Here is a 21583-nt window from a genome sequence, read left to right as displayed (position 1 = left end):
CCCTAGAAAGCCCTCTGATTACAACTGATATAAGTTTTAAAAATAACCAGACTTTAATAGACTAATTGTGAAAGATTAGTCTATTTATCTGAGCTTGTTAAACACTGCAGTAGACTGGAACCAATTAAATAAATAACTCTAATTCTATATTATTAACTTCAAAAGTCCCTAGTTCCCATCATTGCAGTGCTATGATAGGTAATTTTTTTTCAAAGCACAATTCTTTTCCCCCACAAAAGGAAGTGTAATTGGCACATTTTTGAGTGAGTCTACATATATCAGACTAAATATGGTCAATTGAATTTGCCATATGAACCCCAAAGATAAATAGAGCAAAATATCAAATTAAAGTTTTGTCTTTTGGGTGCAGGTCAAATTTTATTCAGATAAACTATTTCAATGTATTTAACTCACCACATTAGAATAAATGATCTGTATGGTTCCTAAAGATGATTTTCTTTAAATCATGTTTAATAACTTAATTTAAAATATGTTCCTGACCTCACCACCACAGAATCCCATAAGAATTCAAAAGTTCAAAAATAGTACAGAAAGAAAAATGAAAACAGACTCTGGATCATTGCTCAGCATATGTGTCTGATGCAAAAGTGAGGCTTGTTCATCTTTTAATACATTCACTGTTGCCTAAACAATATGAACATTAATATTTTTATCTCAGAACTAATTGAGAACTCAGAGGCTAAATTCCAGAACTGAACTTTCTCTACTCTGTCTTGGTTAAGCTAGAAAAAAGTAAATATACTATTAATATCTTAAAATGAGGATTTAAAAGAAAATTATTTCCATGAGAAATATTTGTTATTTGAATGATGTGGTTTGATATTAAACACTAAAACAAATGTCCTTTACAGATGACTAATATGATAGTAACTAAAATGTTCCTAGAATTGAGTTAAAAAGAAAATTTGGAAATTTGTTGCCTAGATTTACTTTTTGGAGAAGGCACTGGCACCCCACTCCAGTACTCTTGCCTGGAGAATCCCATGGACGGAGGAGCCTGGTGGGCTGTAGTCCACGGGGTCGCTCAGAGTCAGACACGACTGAGCAACTTCACTTTCACTTTCATGCATTGGAGAAAGCAATGGCAACCCACTCCAGTGTTCTTGCCTGGAGAATCCCAGGGATGGGGGAGCCCGGTGGGCTGCTGTCTATGGGGTCGCACAGAGTCAGGCACGACTGAAGCAACTTAGCAGCAGCAGCAGCAGCAGCAGCAGATTTACTTTTCAAAATCTGGTCTCCCCAACCTTCTCTCTCTCTCTCTCTCTCTCTCTCTCTCTCTCATCCATCTCACAAATGTGAATTTCAGAGCTGCTTTTCCATAAGCTCTGATGATAAATATATTTTAGTTGAAATTCTTCCTTCCCAGGTAAATTTTGCAAATCAGAAATTAAAAGAAAAGTTTCTGGACATTATAGCTAAAAGCAAGGGCATTTTCTGATACTTCTTTCATCTCTTTTTATCAACCTGAATTAGATTCCAGATCCAACTGTGATAATGTTGAACCATGTTCATCCATGTGTCAGAAGCTAATATTGATTCATTGAAAATTTCTTAAGGCTCCTATGCCCTTTGCTATAGAGTATTTTATTTTGGAAAAAAATAAAAATTTGAAAAAAAAAAGGAGAGAGAGATAATTTGACTATTAAATTCTTCCTTTGACCAAGGCCAGTGAAATTCATCTGCAGTGCAGGAGATGCAGCAGACACGGGTTTGATCCCTGGGTGGGGAAGATTCCCTGGAGAAGGGCATGGCAACCCACCCCAGTATTCTTGCCTGTAGAATCACATTGACGTAAGTACCTGGCTGGCTACTGTCTATAGGGTCGTAGAGAGTTGGACAGGACTGAAGTGACTGAGCATGGTGAAATCCTAGAGCACTTGAGGAAACTGTCCAGGCACTGGTGTCATGTCCTATGCCTAGAAGCTTCTGTCCATGTGAGTTTCCATAGCTTCCTGGAAGCAGGCAGTGATGCAGAGATCCTTGTATCAGTCTGTATCTGGCTCACAACATTTTCATTCTCCCAAGTGCATGTCCAAAACCCTTGAAGAAAGGAGTAAGTGAATTTTAATTTGTTGATCCAAAATGCAATGTTTTTAAACAAGGACTTCATCATGGAGCTTCCCTGGTGGCTCAGAGGTAAAGAATTGGTCTGCAATGCAGGAGACCAGGGTTTGATCTCTGGTCAGGAAGATCCTCAGGAGAAGGGAATAATAACCCACTCAAGTATTCTTGCCTGGATAATTCCATGAACAGAGAAGCCTGGCAGGTTACTGTTCGTGGGGCAGCAAAGAGTTGGACATGTCTGAGCAACTAACATTTTCATTTTTCTTTCTTTTTGTCATGCATTGATAAACTGGAGCAAAAGGGAAAAAAAAAAAAAAGGAAACCTGTTTGTTATCAAATGGAAGGTCTTTATCCTTTTCTGGAAAATAAGATGAGCAGAAAAAAAAATGGGATTACAAGAAAACAGGAAATAACAGTCTTCAGGTACTGGGGAAAGCATTATTTAGAAAATGTCATCTCTTAAAGGAACAAGTTCACATTTTAAGTTGAGAATTAATGAGTAGAATAGATAGACTTCTTAAGACTAACCCTGACTCCTTTGGTTAATGTCCTGATGTTTCTTTTGAGAAAAAGCCCAAAGATGCTAATTCATGGTCATCATACCGACCCTTTCATCCCAAATCACGTATGTCAAATGTCAGCTGATTAACTCTGCTCAGTTTCTAGAGAGGACACTCCAGAGGTGGGGGGAGGGCGCATAGAAGTGGCTTATAGACGGTAATTGGTGTCCCAGACTCTGGGAAACAGATCAACTTTCAACCAAGTCTGTTAACTTACTTTAAAATATTTATTCATTCTTTTACTATGACAACTATTGTTTTTAGGTAGTTGACTTCACATTATTGGACCAGGCCCTGGGAAATAAACCACTAGAGAAATGTCATATAAGTTTAATAATTTACACTGTAAAACTTGCCCTAAGTTAATTTACTAGCTTTTTAGATTCCCCTCTGAGACCATGAGTCCCTGTTTAGAGTACAGTGCTAAATTAGTTAGTGAGTATTTTAGTTTGTGTTCTATATTTAGTTTCGTAATCAACTTTCTTGTAAATAGAATGACTTTCTTCACTTCTGTTGCTGTTATTTAATTCAAAACTGCTTAGTAAAATTTCTAATAAGTTTTGCTTTAATTCTGTAGTTGTCATTTTTTGACACTACTTTTCAAGGCAAATCGAGTTTAGTGCCTGATTCCAACTTTGTAACAATATTCATTTCAGTCTGTACATTGTGAACTCTCAGTTTTAGACTCTTTGTGATTAGGAGATGCTGGCTTTCCTGTGGGGGAATCTGCAAAGACCCAAAGGTTCCTCTCGTTACAGTGGACTCTGTGCCAACCAGTTTGTGATTTGTAAAATAGATTCAGTCTCAATACGGGTACTAAGTGAAAGTGAGACCCTAACAGTATGGTGTGTTCTATCATGTTCCATCGTGACTCTTTGTGACTCCATGAACTGTAGCCCACGAGGCTCCTCCGTCTATGGGATTGTCCAGGCAAGAATACTGGAGCAGGCTGCCATTTCTTACTCCAGAAGATCTTCCCAAACCAGAGTTAAAACCTGCATGTTCTGCACTGGTAAGGAAGACTTTTTACCACTGTGTCACCTGGGAAGCCCTCCTGAAAAACATACAAATGAGCACTTTTAAAAACTCACTAACAGACTTTTCTTTTCTTGAAAAGTCAGCAAAGTAATTAATGCTTCAACTGGAAGATAAAATTATTTCAACTATAAATGTATAAATATAAATTATATTAATGAATGTTTATTCATTAAATATGGTACATTATCTTCATTATCACTTTACATTAATTTCAAACAAGACGTTTATAATGTTATCTGATCTGAATCATGCAGAAGAAAGATTAAGTTTACATTATAATAACTTTTCACATGTACGACACTTTGGAATAAATAAAATACTTTCATATTTAGTGTTGTTCCCAAATATTTAGAATTTGAATTTAGAATATTACTGAGGATCTTATATATTATTATCTAAGATGGCGGTGAATATAGTTTAAGCCCATTTTTCTTCTATATGCTTATTTTCCAATTAATTTTATCATTCCACTGTTTGTTGTTTAAATTAGAAACTCCATATTCTATTAGGTTTTTAAAGTACTTTCAAGATATATGGAGCAAATATTTAATCAATAAGTTTCTCTAAATTTGGTTTCCAATCTATAGATATATATACTAAGTCCAATTAACATTTTTAGTAAGATCTAAATATAATAGCATTTTTAAAACTGAATGTGCCTCACAAAGATGAAAACCACTGTTTCAGTTTGAATGTATTCTCCTGATGGATCAGTTATTGCATTGTGAGAAGGGGACTATCTCCCTCTTTATTTATGGGATTTCTGCTACTGGCAGATAATCACTGCTAGTGGAGTGTTAATACTCCTATTAATATCCTTTCAGGTCAGTGCTTTTTCTATGGCTTTTCCAAAACAACAATTCTCCTTGAAGAACATCAAAGCCATTGAATGAAATTAGTTGTAAGAGTGTCGCTCAGAATCACAAGCTTACTGAAACTCAAATGTATAATCATTTTTCGAAGAAAGCAAAAGAGAGACTCTTGATTTTTTTTTTTTTTTAGTAATCCCATAAATGCTTAATTCAGAGAACAGACCAAAGTATCGGTAGTAAAAAGACTTTGTGAGATAGCTGGCAAGGTGAAATATAAACACTGTAGTGTACTGGTTTGCTAAGTTAATAAAGAATCTATCCATCCATCCATATTAAGGGACTCTGAACGTTATAAAGGCAGAATCCGTTATTCAATTATTTTAAAGTAATAAGCAATACTTATTATGGCTTAGTGAGTGATAGCGAAAGTAGCTCAGCCGGGTCCAACTCACTGCTGACCCCATGGACTGTACAGTTCATGGAATTCTCCAGGCCAGAACACTGGAGTGGGTAGCCTTTCCCTTCTCCAGGGGATCTCCCCAACCCAGGGACTGAACCTAGGTCTCCCTCATTGCAGGTGGATTCTTTACCAGCTGAGCCACAGGGAAGCCCAAGAATACTGGAGTGGTAATGTATCCCTTCTCCAGGGGATCTTCCTGACCCAGGAATCGAACAGGGGTCTCCTGCATTGCCGACGGATTCTTTACCAACTATAAGGAAGCCCTACATGCTGAACTTAGTCACGTCCAACTCTTTATGATCCTATGGACTGTAGCCTGCCAGGCTCCTCTGTCCACGGAATTCTCTAGGCAAGAATACTGGAGTGTGTTGCTGTGCCCTCCTCCAGGGGATCTTCTTGACCCAGGGATGGAACCCAGGTCTCCCGTATTGCAGGCGGATTCTTTACTGTCTGAGCCATCAGGGAAGCCTGTACTAAGACTTAAAATGCCAACATTTGCAAACTTTCTTCTTGAGATAAGAATAAGACAAGGCCAATCTTTAAGTTTCCTAATAACATTTTATAAAAATTTTAGCAGAAGCAAACATAACTAACAATCATTTTCTCCCCATTCACTATTGTAAGGATTTTTGTTTAGTCCTCATAAGCCTAAAAAAGAATTCTCCTTATTCAGACTTTGTAGATGAGAAAACTAAGGCATAAAAAGCATCAATAAATTTTTTAAAAATACAGAATTGTTGACATATGACTTAATCCACAGGAAAATTCCGACTTCTCAGTCACCCTTAATTATCTGTAAATGACTTATACGTTCTTTAAATTTTTCTACAGTACACTGTGGAGGTAACCAGACCAAGCTGCTTTGACTTCATTTAGACTTTGTGACATAAATATCTAAAAAAACTAAGCTATGTCAGGCTGTACTGGCAGAGTTCTGTTAAAAAATATAACCTCTTAAGAGGAAGCAAGTACTTGGCTGAAATGTATTTTACATTTTAACATGCCAGTGAAAAACTGTAGTTTTAAAATAGGAGATGAATTAGTTCATCATGTCCCTCTTCTTTCAAGAAAATTGATCCATAGATCTGAAGAGAGGAAATTCCCCAACAAGAAAATAATTATCCTTATTAAGGTTTCCTTTCAATTGCTGTATTTGACATCTTTAGAAGATAACATTTATGATGAAGGAATTAGAGTATTATTCAGTTATGGAGCAGATGATTTTTAAAGCTGGAAGATAACAAGGAAATTATTATAATCAGGATTGTCATCATTATCAAAATCATCAGTGGAATAGTCCTGGGTAATTTCAAAGAAAATGAAAAAGAATGATGATTTTCCTGAAGAAATTTACATATTAAGTCTCAATTTCATTGTTGAACACATACATTATGAATGTACTAAAGCCATCTCAGAGTTTTCAAGCTAATGTGGGTAGGGAACAGAAAACTACTGCAAGTTCTAAACTTCACTCTTAAGCTGTAAATATACTGATACATTTTCCTTGAATGTTAAAAAATGGCATCCTTGCTTTTCAGAGTGCTACTGATGAGAGTATTGGGGTTTTAAAACTTCTATGTCAATAACAGCTATAAATTACTTCCAGGTTTTCCTTTCCTGGGAAAATACATTTATTTATTTATTTTTCATTCATATTTGCATATTTGTGAAATCTCCGACAAGCAGAATCCCGTTGTATGTTTTTCTTTTCTCTACAGAAATGTGAGGATATCATAAACTCTATTTCTCCATCCTATATTTTTCCTTGTAACATGTCGTAGAGGTCATTACCCAATAGTACACGTAAAGAAGACTAATTCTCTCTAAAGGCCGAGTGTACTTGCATAGATGAAACATGACTTACAGAAATCTGAATTTGAAAGTCATTTTAGTTGTTTTCAGTCTTCTACTCTTAAACTGTTCCGTGAATGGCTTTGTGTGCAATTTTTTGCTTGTAGGACAAATAGAACTGTTAAAGAAATAGAACTGCTAGGTCAGAGATTGAGGGCACTTTAAATATATACAAGTAAAATATACACTCAAATATGTACGTCACCCTAGAGGAATGGGATGCAGTGGGAGCTGGGAGCAAGTTTCAAGGGGGAGGCCACATATGTATACCCATGGCTGACTCATGTTGATGTGTGGCAGAAACCAACGCAACATTGTAAGGCAATTATCCCCCAATTGAAAGTAAATAGAAAACACACGTATGTGCTAAGTCCCTTCAGTCGTGTCCGACTCTGAGACCCCATGGACTGTAGCCCACCAGGCTCCTCTGTCCATGGGATTCTCCAGGCAAGGATACTGGAGTGGGGTGTCATGCCCTCCTCCAGGGGATCTTCCTCAGGGATTGAAACTGCCTGTCTTACTCCTGCATTGGCAGACAATTTATATATATATATATATACAAACAAATATATGCGTGTGTGTCAAAATATATGTAAATTGCCTTCTACAAATATACTATTTTCAAATCCATCAGTAATGCATGAAAATGCCTCAGCAGTACATTACGATTTTGTTTTCATTTTTGTCACTTTTTGCCAAATTTAATTTACTTTTATCTTATTATAAGTGAGGTAGATTAACTGTATATAATAAAGCATGCTTGCTTATTTTTAAAAAATTGTTTATTCGTACCCTTCATCAGTTTTTATCTTGATTTCAATTTCATTCTAATGGATTTTTAGAGGATCCTTAAGTACAAGAAAAGTTCCTTTTTAATCCCATATGAATTGTAAACAGCAACCTTACCAACAAAAACTGAATTGGTAGTCCCAGCTTTTCACTTCTCTTAGATTAGATTCTATACCAAAAACCTGGTTCTTGCCACATCGTGAGATGGCGGACTTTTCCACCCCTGGAATTTGTCCTTGTCAATGTAGTTTGTTTTGGCTAAAAATGAGTTCATAGAGTGGAGAATGTAAATTCGCTTACAAGATAGATCTTGAAATCTGAAATTGTTTGATCTACAATTAGAAGCGGTTTCCCACAGTTACCATTGTGTGTTCAACCTGACCACCACATAGAACCCATACAAAGACCAGAGCTCACCCTTGGCCCGCAGCCAAACCTCGCTGGTGCTGCAGGTTGAAGCAGAGATTCCCCTCTCCCCTCAGCAACCTTGTTTGAGTTAGCTTATCCAGATGCAACCTAAGACTGTATGGGTATGAGCACAAATCCTTACCGAGTGAGCTCTGAGATCTGGGGGTAGCTTGTTACACAGCAGCAACTGACAGAAACATTAAATGGTCAGTTGTCTCTAGTTGTCATGATGGTTTTTTTTTAAGTTGCATTATACAGGTATACTATTTATATAGCTTAAATTTGTTAATGAGCTTCATGTAAACTTTCTAAGATTTGTATGTATGCTGTTGATATGGGTCTAACTACTGAAATTCTGAATTAATATTAGATTGTCTATTTTATTGTAGCTTAATGATGCTTTTCTTTTGTTTAATTATCCAACACTTTCAGAATTTCTTTTAATACAAATTATGGAGAAGGAAACGGCAACCCACTCCAGTATTCTTGCCTAGAGAATTCTGTGGATGGAGGAGCTTGGTGGGCTGTGTCCTTAGGGTCACACAGAGTTGGACACAACTGAAGCAACTTAGCATGCTTGCATGCAAGAGTAGAAATTAAAAAATATTTTTCAACTTAGCTGTTATCTGCTATTTACTTAATAAATTATATTTATTATATTCCTCTTAATATATATTTAATAAACTATATTTATCATGTTTCTCAATATACCAAATTTTCCAATATTAGTTAGATTCAATTTTTTTCTTCTTATCCTTCATTCTGGGAGTCATTCTTATTTATCTTGTCTAAGAGATCCAAAAATAAATTAGCATTTAAAATCAGTTGGAATTTTCATTAGAATTACATAAAATATAGAAATAATTTAGGAAAAATTATATCATTTAAAATACACTGAGTCTTCATTTTCAGTTTCTATAATAACTTTTTTACTTATTACTTTTTGTGTCCTCAGGAGTACCTTTTAAAGTTTGTTGATGCTATGTCTATTTTTAAAAATTTTATCTGCTAACTTCATCTTCTATTTCACTGCTGTTTGTCTACACAGAAGATACATAAATTTTGTATCTAGCTAGTTAAATGAGTTACATCTTAATCTTTATTTCTATTTTTTCTTGTGTATTATAAATCTAGATGAAATATATATCTTAAAGCAATCATAAAGTTTTTAAATATTTCTCTTCTGGCTTTTTGAAAACATTTCCTGGGAAATAATTTTGCATGCTCTTTGGGCTTCCCAGGTGGCACAGTGGTAAAGAATTCACCTGACACAGAGATGCGGGTTCAATTCTTGCGTCCGGAAGATAGATCCTCTGGAATAGAAGTTGTCAACCAGCTTCAGTATTCTTTCTGGGAAAGTTCAATGAACAGAGAAGCCTGGCAGGCTCCAGTCCACAAGGTTGCAAACAGTCAAACGTGACGGAACAACCGAGAACACGTGCACACAACTGTAGACTCACAGATTAATTGTATTATTTATTAAATAGAGAGAGACCCTGGATAATCTTTACCCAGCATCTTCAAAACCAGGACACAATATGTAACACTATATACCAACTAGAGTATTGACATTCATTCAATCGAAACACACAAGTTTCCCATCACACAAAGGATCTTCATGTAACATTTTATAGCCTCACCTACTTGTCTCCCATAACATAACTTGTCTACCTTCTCCTTAACCCATCTGAAACCACTAAAGCATTCTCTACTTGTAGACTTTTGTCATTTAGACAATATTGTATAAGTAGAGTACAAAGCCTTCTGTGATTGACTATCACTCAGCAAATTTTCTGGAGATCTTTCCAGGTTTTTATGCGTATCAACCATCCATTCCTTTATATTGCTGAGCAGGAATCTATGGAATGGCTAACCCATTGTTTGTTCAATCATTTATTCATGGAAGGGCATCTAGGTTGATTCCAGTTTGTGGTTATTGTGGATAAAGCTTCCTGAACATTTGTGTACTGGTTTTGTGCCAATCTAAGTCTTCACTTTTCTGGGATAAATACTCAGGTGTGCCATTGGGGGTGTTTATTTAGTGCTTTAAGAAAGAGACATACTGCTTCCTGGAGTGGCTGTATCACTCTGCAGTCTCAGTAGCAATATATGAATGATTCAGTTCCTCTCCATCCTTGTCATCATTAGATGCTGTCCCCCTTTTTTTTTTCTTATCTTAGTCATTCCAATAGGTGTGTGCTGGTATTTCATTATGATTTTAATTCACATTTCCCTAACAGCTAATGATGCTGAACATCTTTTCATGAGCTCATTTGCCATCTGCATATCTTCTTCAGGGAAATTGCTCTTTGTGACTTCTGCCTTGCTCTAAATGGATAGTTTGCTTTTTATTGTTGAATTTTGAGAGTTCTTTTTATATTTCACATGCTTATTCATTGTTAGATAAGTAGTTTGCAAATATTTTCCCGCACAGCAGCTTGTTTTCACATCCTGCTAAGTCTAAGAATTTTTTACTTAGTCTTATGTCACAAAGATTTCCTCCTATCTGTTCATAAAATTTTGAGTTTTGAATTTAATTCCATAATACTGCTTAAATTAGTTTTTTTGTAAGGAATGGAATTTAAGCCAAGGTTCACTTCTTCTTTTTTTTTTAATTGTGATCTATGCATGTCCAGTTGCTCCAGCTATTTGTTGAAAGTCTATTTTACCTTCTTTGAATTGTTTTTGCAACTATGTAAAAAAATCAGTTGGGAAGAATTGTGTGAATCTATTATTGACTTTGCTAATTCTGCTTTTCATCTAAGTATCCATCCCTTAATCAGTACCCCACTGCCCTAAGTACTGCAGATGTTCGCACACATGCTCAGTCGCTTCACTTGTGCCTGATTTTTTTTTTTTGCAACCTTGTAGACGATAGCCCACTAGGCTCCTCTCATGGGATTCTCCAAGCAAGAATACTGGAGTTGCTTTTCCTTCCTTCAGGGAATCTTCTCAACCCAGGGATCAAACCTGTGTCTCCTGAGTCTCCTGCATTGCAGGAGAATTTTTTTTTTTTTTAACCACTGAGCCACCTGGGAAGCCCCTCTGAATAGTGAGAGCTCCCCCAAAAAGAACAGAGACTCAGAAGGGAAGAAAGAATCACTGAAATTATTGTAAAGTATTGAATTATCCTGAATGAAGAAAGTCTCTGAGTTGAAAGGCCACACTGATAGCAAAACAAATCAACCCCACACCTAATCCATCATCATAGAATTTCAGAACACTGGACGTAGACAAACAATTCTAAGAGCTTCCAGAGAGAAAAGACAAGTTGTGTACAGTATAATACATATAGCATATAGAATAGTAGAGTACATATAGTCTCTATAGTATGTAGTCTATATACTATATATAATACATGTATAGTATTTATAGTATCATATGCAGATTATAGTAAAGCTGAATATTAAATCAAGTCATTCTTTCTACATTGTTCTTCTTTAATAAGATTGTCTTAAGTATTATTCTAGGTCCTTTTACCACGTATACGTTTTAGAATAAGCTTGGCAAAAAATTTCGTTCAGCTTACCTACATCTGGGTATGTCTTGATTTCCTATCCATCCCTGAAGGATACTTTCATTGGATATTGGATACTGGGTTAAGAGCTCCTTTCTTTCAAGGTCTGAAAATGTCATGCCTCCTTCTTATGACCGCCATGATTTATGATGATAAATCCACTGCCATTATAATTGTTTTTCTTATAGATGAGTTGTCACTTTTTTTTTTTCAGGCTGCCTTCAAGATTTTTTTTTCTTTGTCTTCAGTTTTCAGAAGATTAATGACGTGCATTGGTATGGATTTTTTTGAGTCCATCTTGTTTGATTTGCTCAGTTTCTTGACGCTGTAAGTCAAGGGTCTGCTGTCCACTGTGAGCATCCGGGGAACTATGACCAGCTAACATATTAGTTTGTAGTTAGAACAAAATCTAAGGCATGTCAGAATTCTTAATAATCAGGCACAGAAATTTTAAAACACTTTCCAAGACACATGTAGAAATCTTCAAGCTCAATAATAATCAATGAAATTCAGACCAGACAACAAAATAACTTAATTCTTTAACTGTTAGAAGTATTAATACTTGTCCATGAATTTTTATGAGGTTTTTGGCACTCTCGTATACTATTGATACTACTATTACTGTTATTCAGTTATATAAGGGTAACTGAATAATATGTTGAAATGTCTTAAAAATGTACACCTTAATATAAAATGTTTACATAATATATCAATTTAGTTTCTAAGAATTTTTGATTTCTAGATCTCAAAGAACATTCTTTGCAACACTGATCATGATATAAAAATATGACAATGCTTCATATATAACCTCCAACAGTAATATTTTAAATGAACAAAATAAAGTATATTGAGATGAAATATTCTGTAGCAACCATAAGGTACTTTCAGAAGTCTTTTTTGTTGTCAAAAGAAAATGATCTCTGTTTAGTTAAACATAATAATCATGACACAAAATGGAATTTTTAGAGAACAATTCCATATTTGAAAGTAATATATTAGATGCATTAAATAAAACATAAAATATATACTATCATCATACACTCATGGATGTCTTATGCATACTAGTTCATGAGAAAGAAATTGGGTGGACATATAAATTTTAGAATTTTCAGCATCTAAGTGAGTTGAAGCCAAAACTTTGGATGAGTTTACCAAAGGAGGGTGGAGAAAAGTACCAGGATCCAGGGATTAAATACTGTGTCTAACATAATTAGATTAATAAGACATTGAGGTTTCATAAGCAGGAAATCAAATGGGTGAAGATACATTTCGGGAAACAAGTAAAAATATTGAGAACCTACTTAACAGAGACAAAAATTATGAAGTTAGATGAAGATTAAAACTGACCTTGATCATGAAGAGTCCAGTATTTTCCAGTGAAGTCCTTTAGGAAATAGAGTTATCTCACTTGTTTGAGGTCAAAGAAACCAAAACTCACTTAATTTAAAAAACTGAATAAAATAATAATAAAAATACAACTTTCCATTGTATATTAAGGCTATATCATTAACAATAAGATTTGGCAAGAATTGCAGAAAAATGGTTGCATGCTCAGAAATGCAGTAACATTATCTGTTACATTAGAAAGTCAAGTGAGAAAAGCTATGTATGTCATAATTTTTAAGGAATCTGAGAAGACATTCTTGAAATGCCTCAGGAAGTTTTATGGAAAAACAGGTTATTTCTTCACCTAATAAACACGAGGAGTGATTAGAGTTTTTCATTTATATTTTTGCTTTGAATTTTGGAAGATCTAAAAGATTTTTTTTTTTTTAAGAATGCATGTTATGTTGAGGAACACTTATTGGGTTTTTTTGTTTTTGTTTTTATTTGATTGTGCAAACCATCTATTTATCACATATCATATCCAGTAGTGGCTGACCTCTCCTGATCCACATGTTTCTATCAAAAGCATGTCCTGTGCCATGACCCCACCTACTACCAAGGTTAATTAGTACAAAGGTGATAGGAGCTGAGATAATCTGAATATGTGCTCTAGATTTTGGAACAATATCTTTCTAAGTGGATGAAACTGAGAATATGTAAATACAGCCTTTCTCAGTTTAAAAAAAAAAAAAATCTGTCATATAAACAAAGAAGAGCTTCCCTAGTGGCTCAGATGGTAAAGAATCTGCCTGCAATGCAGGAGACCTGAGTTTGATCCCTGGGTTTTAAAGATACCCTGGGGAAGGAAACGGCAACCCACTCCAATATTTTTGCCTGGAAAATCCCATGGACTGTAGCCTTCAGTCCATGGGGTTGCAAAGAGCTGGACACGGCTGATTAACTTTCACTTTCAAAGAACATACAGGAAGAGAAACAAATAGGCAAGAGGTCAAGTGAGGAAGCCATTTTCACGAATATTCAATCTTTTAATCTAGTCAAGTTCTAACTCCTATACTCTTAGGACAAAATCCTTTTGTTACTTTAAGCCACACAAGTCAGACTGTTATGTAAAATTTAAATGATCATAACTGCTATGTTAATTCCTACATTCATTTTTTAGAGTCATTAAAATATCTTGGAAAATGAGAATGACTTTTAGAGGTTCCATCTTCCACTAAATTAAAAAAAACATGTTTTTTTAAGCTTAAGAAGTTTAATTCAGGTATTTCTTTTAGGAATTATAATTCTAAATGAGCAATCAACATCTGGTATATGAGTATTTTGAAATGATGGATTAGAGATAGAAATAAATATCTAGACATAGAAATAAGCATGTGTGGATATGTCAATTTTTAAAACACATGCTCTTCATAATGTTATTATATCTATAATACTCTGAATAATATTACAATGTAGAAGAGCACTTAAAATGTATTTCATTTTTTAATTTCCATAATTTTACAATGATCTTTTCTGATATAGCTTTCTGAGTTCTATTGTTCTAACAAAATAATCATAAAAAAAAGAAAAGTTCAACATTCTGTAGGGGCTTCTTCACATAATTAAAACCTTTTAAGTTATTAAATTCAGGACCCAGTAATCTTTGCTTCTGACTTACAATAACAAAATTGTGCTAACTTTATCATGTGTAATATTACTGCTAACTTCACATAGTGCTATGAAAGTGCTGAAAATCTGTACAAGTTTTCCACCAATAAAAATGATTAAAATCCTAAATCATTGTGATAGGATATCAGAGGCTGCAATTACATCTGCTAAAATAATTGAATGGAAAAAAATCACTGTTAAAAAAGTTACAACCAGTAGTTTTCTTAGCATAGGGTATCTTTCATGTATTTTTAAACAATTTATGCAATAAATAAGACATGAGCATCTGTATTAATTTTCATGCATAACTAATCCACGTAGAACAATCTCAATCTATGTGTCATTAAAATGGTTAGCTTTGCTATAAATATAAATGTAATGCACATTGCTGAAATTTGACAAAATCAGAAACAAAACTGTGGTATTACACCATGACTCCACTGCTACTGTTGGTCTTCTTACACACGTTTGTATTTTTATATGACAGATATTAGCTTATAAATAAAATACAGTCAATAGCTAATTTCTAAGTGGATTTTAATGTTCATAGTACAACTAATATGCAGGGTATGTCATGCAAAATGCTAGGACAGATGAATCACAAGCTGGAATCAAGATTGCCGGGAGAAATATCAACATCAGATATGCAGATGAAACCACTCTAGTGGCAGACAGTGAAGAGGAACAAAAGAGCCTCTTGAAGATCAAAGAGGTGGGTGAAAATACTGGCTTAAAATTTAGCATTCAAGATACTAAGATCATGGTATCTGGTCCCCTCAATTCATGGCAAATAGAAGGAGGATTATGGAATCAGTGGCAGCAGGAAGATTTTTGTCTTGGCCTCCAAACTCACTGGGGACAGTGACTGCAAGAAATTGAAAGATGCTTGCTCCTTGTAAGGAAAGCTTTGACAAACCTAGACAGTGTATTAAAAAGCAAAGATAGCAATTTGCCAATAAAGGTCATATAGTCAAAGCTATAGTTTTTCCAGTAGTCATGAACAGATGTAAGACTTGGGTCATAAAGATGGCTGGGTACTGAAGAACTGATGCTTTATTTTGGTGCTGGAGAAGACTCTTGAGAGCCCCTTGGACAGCCAGGAGTTCAAACCAGTCAATCCTAAATGAAATCAGTTCTAAATATTCATGGGAAGGACTGATACTGAAGCTGAAGCTCCAGTACCGATACTGACTTATTGGAAAAGACTCCAACGCTGGGAAAGATCGAAGGCAAAGGAGAAGAGAGTGTCAGAGGATGAGATGGTTAGATATCATCACCAACTCAATGCACATGAATTTGAGCTAACTCTGGAGATAGTGAAGAATTGGAAAGGCTGGCATGCTGCAATACAAGGGGTTGCAAAGGGTTAGACACAAGTTAGTGACTGAACAACAACAAGTACACCATAGATTGTCATTTATTAACAAAATGACAAAAGAATTAATACTGCAGAAAAATGTTTAAAATCAAGTGAGACTTTATACTGGTTTTATATTTAAGATCATGTTTATTATGCACTACAATATGCCCACATAGAGGAATTCGTAAACCATTGTCCACAGGCCAAACTGTCTTCCTATTTTTATAGATAAGGTTTTATTAAAACTGCCACACAACACTGTAAAGCAATTATCCTACAATTAAAAAAAAATCTTACTACATTTACTTGTTTTCAAATTGTGGTTTTGCACTAAAATGGCAGAGTTTAGTGATTTTGAAGGAGAGAGACACGATATGACCCCCAAAGCTCGAAATATTTATTACCTTTCCATTTACGGAAACATGTTTCCTAATTCCTGCTCTAGGATATCAAACAAATGTAATATTCACTGCATTCAACAGTTTACAATCTTATCAAGCAGAAAAATATATACATCAAATAAATACCTATCAATTGTTGCATTTTTCCTAATAAATTCTTCCAAGCAGGGGTATTTCACTTGAGGATTCTAGTCTGAAATAATCTTTAATGATCTTTGGTTAGTCAAGCACACTGATTCTTCTGTGTGTGTGAGTGTGTGTGTGTGTGTGTGTGTGTGTGTGTGTGTGTGTGTGTGTGTGTTTATTCAGTCACTCAGTCATGTTCGACTCTGTGACTCTGTGGACCATAGCCCACCAGGCTTCTCTGTCCGTGGGACCTCCAGGCAAGAACACTGGAATGGGTTGCGACGCTCTTCTCCAGGGCGTCTTCCCCACCCAAGGATAGAAGCCACGTGTCCTGAGGATCCTGCATTGCAGGCAAACTCTTCACCGTTGAGACACTACTTTTACTTTATTATGGCATTAATACTATCCCAAACACTTGAACACAGAATCTTTAAAACCATATTATATTGTCCATAGAGTACAATTCCTGCTCTTAAAAATTTTTATAAGTAAATTCTCATTTTCTATCATACATTGTAAATATGATTTCAATAACACTAAAGATCTCAGTAAGACCTAACGTATGCAAAATATCGTATGAAAAATTTTGCTCAGAGCTTCCGTTAAATAAAATTGATTTCTTCTGAGAATAAAGTGCTGATACTTCTGGATAAACTAGGGTAAATTAAGAATGTAGCATTTAAAAATCAAATGAACAATAATATATTCCATCTGCTTAGATTTTTTAAGTTAACATTTAAAATATAATATTGATTTATACTTTGTTTTTTTGATTTATCAACTCAAAAGTAGACCACATCTGCAGTTCTCTTTTAACTTTAAAAAAGGACCTGTATCTAGTTGAATATAGTCACAACTATAAATTCTAAACATTTCCAAGCCCATGTATGATTTATGCTTTGATAAATGGCCTCCATTGAAGTAAACAAAGCCATAGAAAAATATTTTGAGGGTGAAAGAGTCTTCTTATGATATGAATTTTGCACACTGATGTATTGAAAATTAATAATCTGGATGAAGAACTACTTTTGAAAACATTATTTGTAAGGCACTAGAATAATATAAGGAATACAATGTTAGAAAGTTAAGCTGTTTGTGCTTCTCTTCTTTTATTTATATTTTTTACTGTGATAAGTATATTCCACAGGAGATCTATCCTCTTAAGTTTTTCAGGGCACAGTGCAGTGCTGTTAACTATGAGCACATAACAGAACTCTAGGATTTATTCATCTTGTATAATCAAAACTTTATAGCCATTGAGCATTTCCCCATTTTTGTCTCCCTTGGCAACTACCATTCTACTCTCTTTCTGTAAGTTTGACTATCTGGGGTCTTCATCTACATGGAGTCATGCAGTAGTTATCTTTTGGTGACTTGCTCATTTCACTTAGCGTAATATCCTCTACTTTCCTCCGTGCTGTTACACATGGCAGGGTTTCCTTTTCTTTTTTAACTTGGAGGATGATTGCTTTACAATGTTGTGTTGCTTTCTCCTGTATCACAATACAAATCTGCCATAAGCATACAAACATCCTCTCCCTCTACGGCCTCTGAGCCCTCTAGGTCATCATGGGGCACTAGTCTGGACTCTGGTAGAACAGAATAGCTTCTCATCAGCTATCTATTTCACACATGGTAGTATATATACATCAATTGTATTCTCTCGGTTCATCTCACCCTCTCCTTCCCCCACTGTGTCCACAAGACAGTCCTCTACGTTTGTGTCACTATTTCTGCCCTGCAAATGAGTTCATCAGGACTATTTTTCTAGTTTCCGTATATATATATATATGTCACTATATGATGTTTGTTCTTGTCTCTCTGACTTACCTCACTCCGTATAACAGGATCTGTGTCCATCCACCTCATTTCATGCGACTCAAATGCACTCCTTTTTAGAGCTGAGTAATATTCCATTGTTTCTGTGTACCACAACTTCTGTATCCATTCATCTATCAATGGCCATTTAGACAACTTCTTCGTCTTGTTGATTATAAAGAGAATTTCCTTGTTTTAAGAGTTGCACTATATTCTGTTTTCTTTTTCCATTCATAAATCAGTAGACATTGATGTTGATTTCATATCTTGGCTATTACAAAGAACATTGTTATGAACATGGGAACCAGATCTCATGGAAATACTGATTTAAATTCTTTAGGATATATGTACCCAGAATTTTCATTGCTAGATAATATGGCAGTTCTATTTTGAAGGAACCTCCATGTTATCTTCCGTAATGACTGCACTTGTTTGCATTCGTATCTCCACATCTTTGTCAATGACTGTTAACTGTTTTTTTTTTTTTTTTCTATTTTGTGTTGTCTTTTTCTTCTTCTTTAATTCCCATTCTAAGATGTGGGGCATAATATCTCTTTGTGCATCTTCCTGTGGCTTAGTGATCTTGAGCATCTTTTCCTATACAGTTTAGCCATGTATGTGTCTACTCAAGCATTTTGTCATTTTACATTGGGCGTTGCTGTTCGTTATTGTGTTGCAGGATTTCCTTATGCTTTGGAAAATAACCCCTTACCATATTTATGGTTTGCAAAATTTTCATATGTTGCATTTTCACTGTGTCGGTTGTCTTCTTTGTGGTACAGAAGCTTTTAAGTTTGATGTCGTCCTGCTTGCATATTTGTTTGTCCTTTGGCGTCATATCCATGAAATAATTGCCAACACTAATGTCATGAAGGTTTTTTGCTGTATTTTCTTCTTCTAGTTTTATAGATTTAGGTCTTATGTTTAAATCTTTCACCTATTTTGAGTCGACTTTTGTGTATGCTGCAAGATAAAGATCCAATTTCATTCTATTTCATGTGGCTATCTGATTTTTCCAGCAATGTTTGTTGAAGAGACCATACTTTCTCACTCTGTATTCTTAGAACTTTAGCTAAAGATCAGTTGATCATATATGTGTGTTTATTTCTGGACTCTCTACCCTGTTCCAGTGGTCTATATGTCAGTTTTTATGTCTGTACCATATTTTAAAAATTACTGTAGCTTTTTAATTCACTGGAAGTCAGGAATGTGGTGTCTCCAGCTTTGTTCTTTCTTAAGGTTGCTTTGGCTATTTTGAGTCTCAAATTATAGCTTGGATTCTTCTCTCTCTGAAGGAACAGAATCTGATGTATATTATTGTTAAACACAAGAATGTGTATTTCATAAATGAAAAAAGAAACATTAGAAAAGATTTTCTCTTTTGCATAGAACAGATTTCAAGTACTTCTAATTAGCACTGGCAACACTAAAATTTGTAATCTCTTTATTTACTCTAAGTAGCAAACTCTACCCTCTGCCTTTTGGATTTCTGATATTTGAGATTCATTTTAGATCCAAATATGTTACATATTGAAGTAGAGTATTTTTAAATTATAAGCAATCTTAGAGATCACAACTTTATCACTTTTTTTTTAGCAGTGATAATTGGGATTCAGTGAGTATATGGAAGTAACTGGGTAGAGTTAGTTATTTTTCCAAATTAAAATCAGCTTTTATTTTTTTCTCAAATGTAGTATGCACTGCCTTATGTATGAAAATTGGTTATTACTTAATCCAAAAAAGGTAAACAGTAAAAGCCAAATATCAGATGCATTCCCTAGGGTAATTCTGATGTATATTATTATTGCCAGACAAACTCACTCAGGGACTCATTGGTTTCATTGATATTCTAGAGAATCACAGGAGGAATATTCACCCACACTGATGCCAGTTATGTATGTAAATCCTCTGTACAATGATGGGAGAATTACCCCAAAGTGTTTGACTTAATTAATCTTTTCTGAGACCCTTCACTACAGAACTAAAAATCTAAATAATGAGTAGGGACAGAGTATTAAGTATCTTTCTGCACTTAGGGGATGATTAATTATAATGGCTAAACCCCTGAACATTAAGTTGAATACTAATCTGATGACAGAGTTTGGAATTTAGCCAGTGCTATGCATACATCTGGATGCTTTCTACCCTTTTGACAGAATAATAAAAAGAAGAAGGACGTATTAGTAGTTTATATTCATTCCATTTAACACAATCTCCTTTATATCTGTTTGTAAGTTAAGTGTAAAAGTAAATTTCTCATACTTTCTTAACCAAAAACATAAGCTGCATATTTATCTCATTGATTCGATACTCCTCTCTGGGTTCTGAGATATATAAAGTGGATGTTCTTCAAATACAAGTGAGGGAAATAAACAACAAAAAAGAAATAACCTGACCCTATAATTTACACACACATCTTTCTGTTGTGCTTGCCTGTTGTCTGAAGACAGCTTGAAGAAAATGTACAGTCTTGTATAGTTGCAAACTGCTTTGAGATGGTTTTGATTTACAGAGCAAATACTCACTAAATTGCTCTGTATCACATGGACTTGCAGGGCTGGTGCAAATAAACTAAAAGGGCAGATGGATAGAAGGTCAAAGATAAATGTTATTAAACACTTTTGCCAACAGACAATAGAAATAGGAAAACCACTTTCACAAAAATAAAAAAAAAAGAGTTGGAAAAACAAGAAGCTCTTTCAAACTTACTTTCATTGTTGCAAGAGATCTACCATATCCCAGTGACAATAGACAGGAAAATGTCTGCTAGATGTTTATTTCTGAGTCCTTCTCTAGCTTTGGTGTTTAGAAGTAGAGAAGAATACGAGGTCAAATATCAACCTCCTGAGCACTAATAAATTTTCTTCTTTCTTCAATGTTGATCGGTTTGGTCATGACACCATTCTTCAGATCATTCACCTTGCTCCATTCAGTTGAAATAAAGCACCAGACTGTTGCTGTGTGCTAGGAATTTTCCCCCATTAACGCACTGCTATTGTGCGTTTCCCTCCCCTTATCTGTGACCAGAAAGTAGATACATATCAGATCTTACAAAGTTCTCAGACAGTAAAGAATCTGCCTGCAATGCAGGAGACCTGGGTTGGATCCCTGGGAGGGAAGACCCCCTGAAGAAGGAAATGGCAACCCACTCCAGAATTCTTGCCTGGAGAATCCCATGGGCAGAGGAGCCTGGTGGGCTATAGACCATGGGGTCACAAAGAGTCAGGCATGCCTGAATGCACGCACACACACGTGTGAGCACAAACACACACACACACTCAGTGGGGGCAAGTCAACACATGAAGAGAAAACTACAAGGGCTACTAAGGCTAGGAAAGAATAAATGGAAAAGAAAATCTATGGA

The sequence above is a fragment of the Ovis aries genome, chromosome 10 (assembly GCF_016772045.2).
Source record: "Ovis aries strain OAR_USU_Benz2616 breed Rambouillet chromosome 10, ARS-UI_Ramb_v3.0, whole genome shotgun sequence".
Classification (NCBI taxonomy): domain Eukaryota; kingdom Metazoa; phylum Chordata; class Mammalia; order Artiodactyla; family Bovidae; genus Ovis; species Ovis aries.
Note: the sequence above shows the minus strand (reverse complement) of the source record.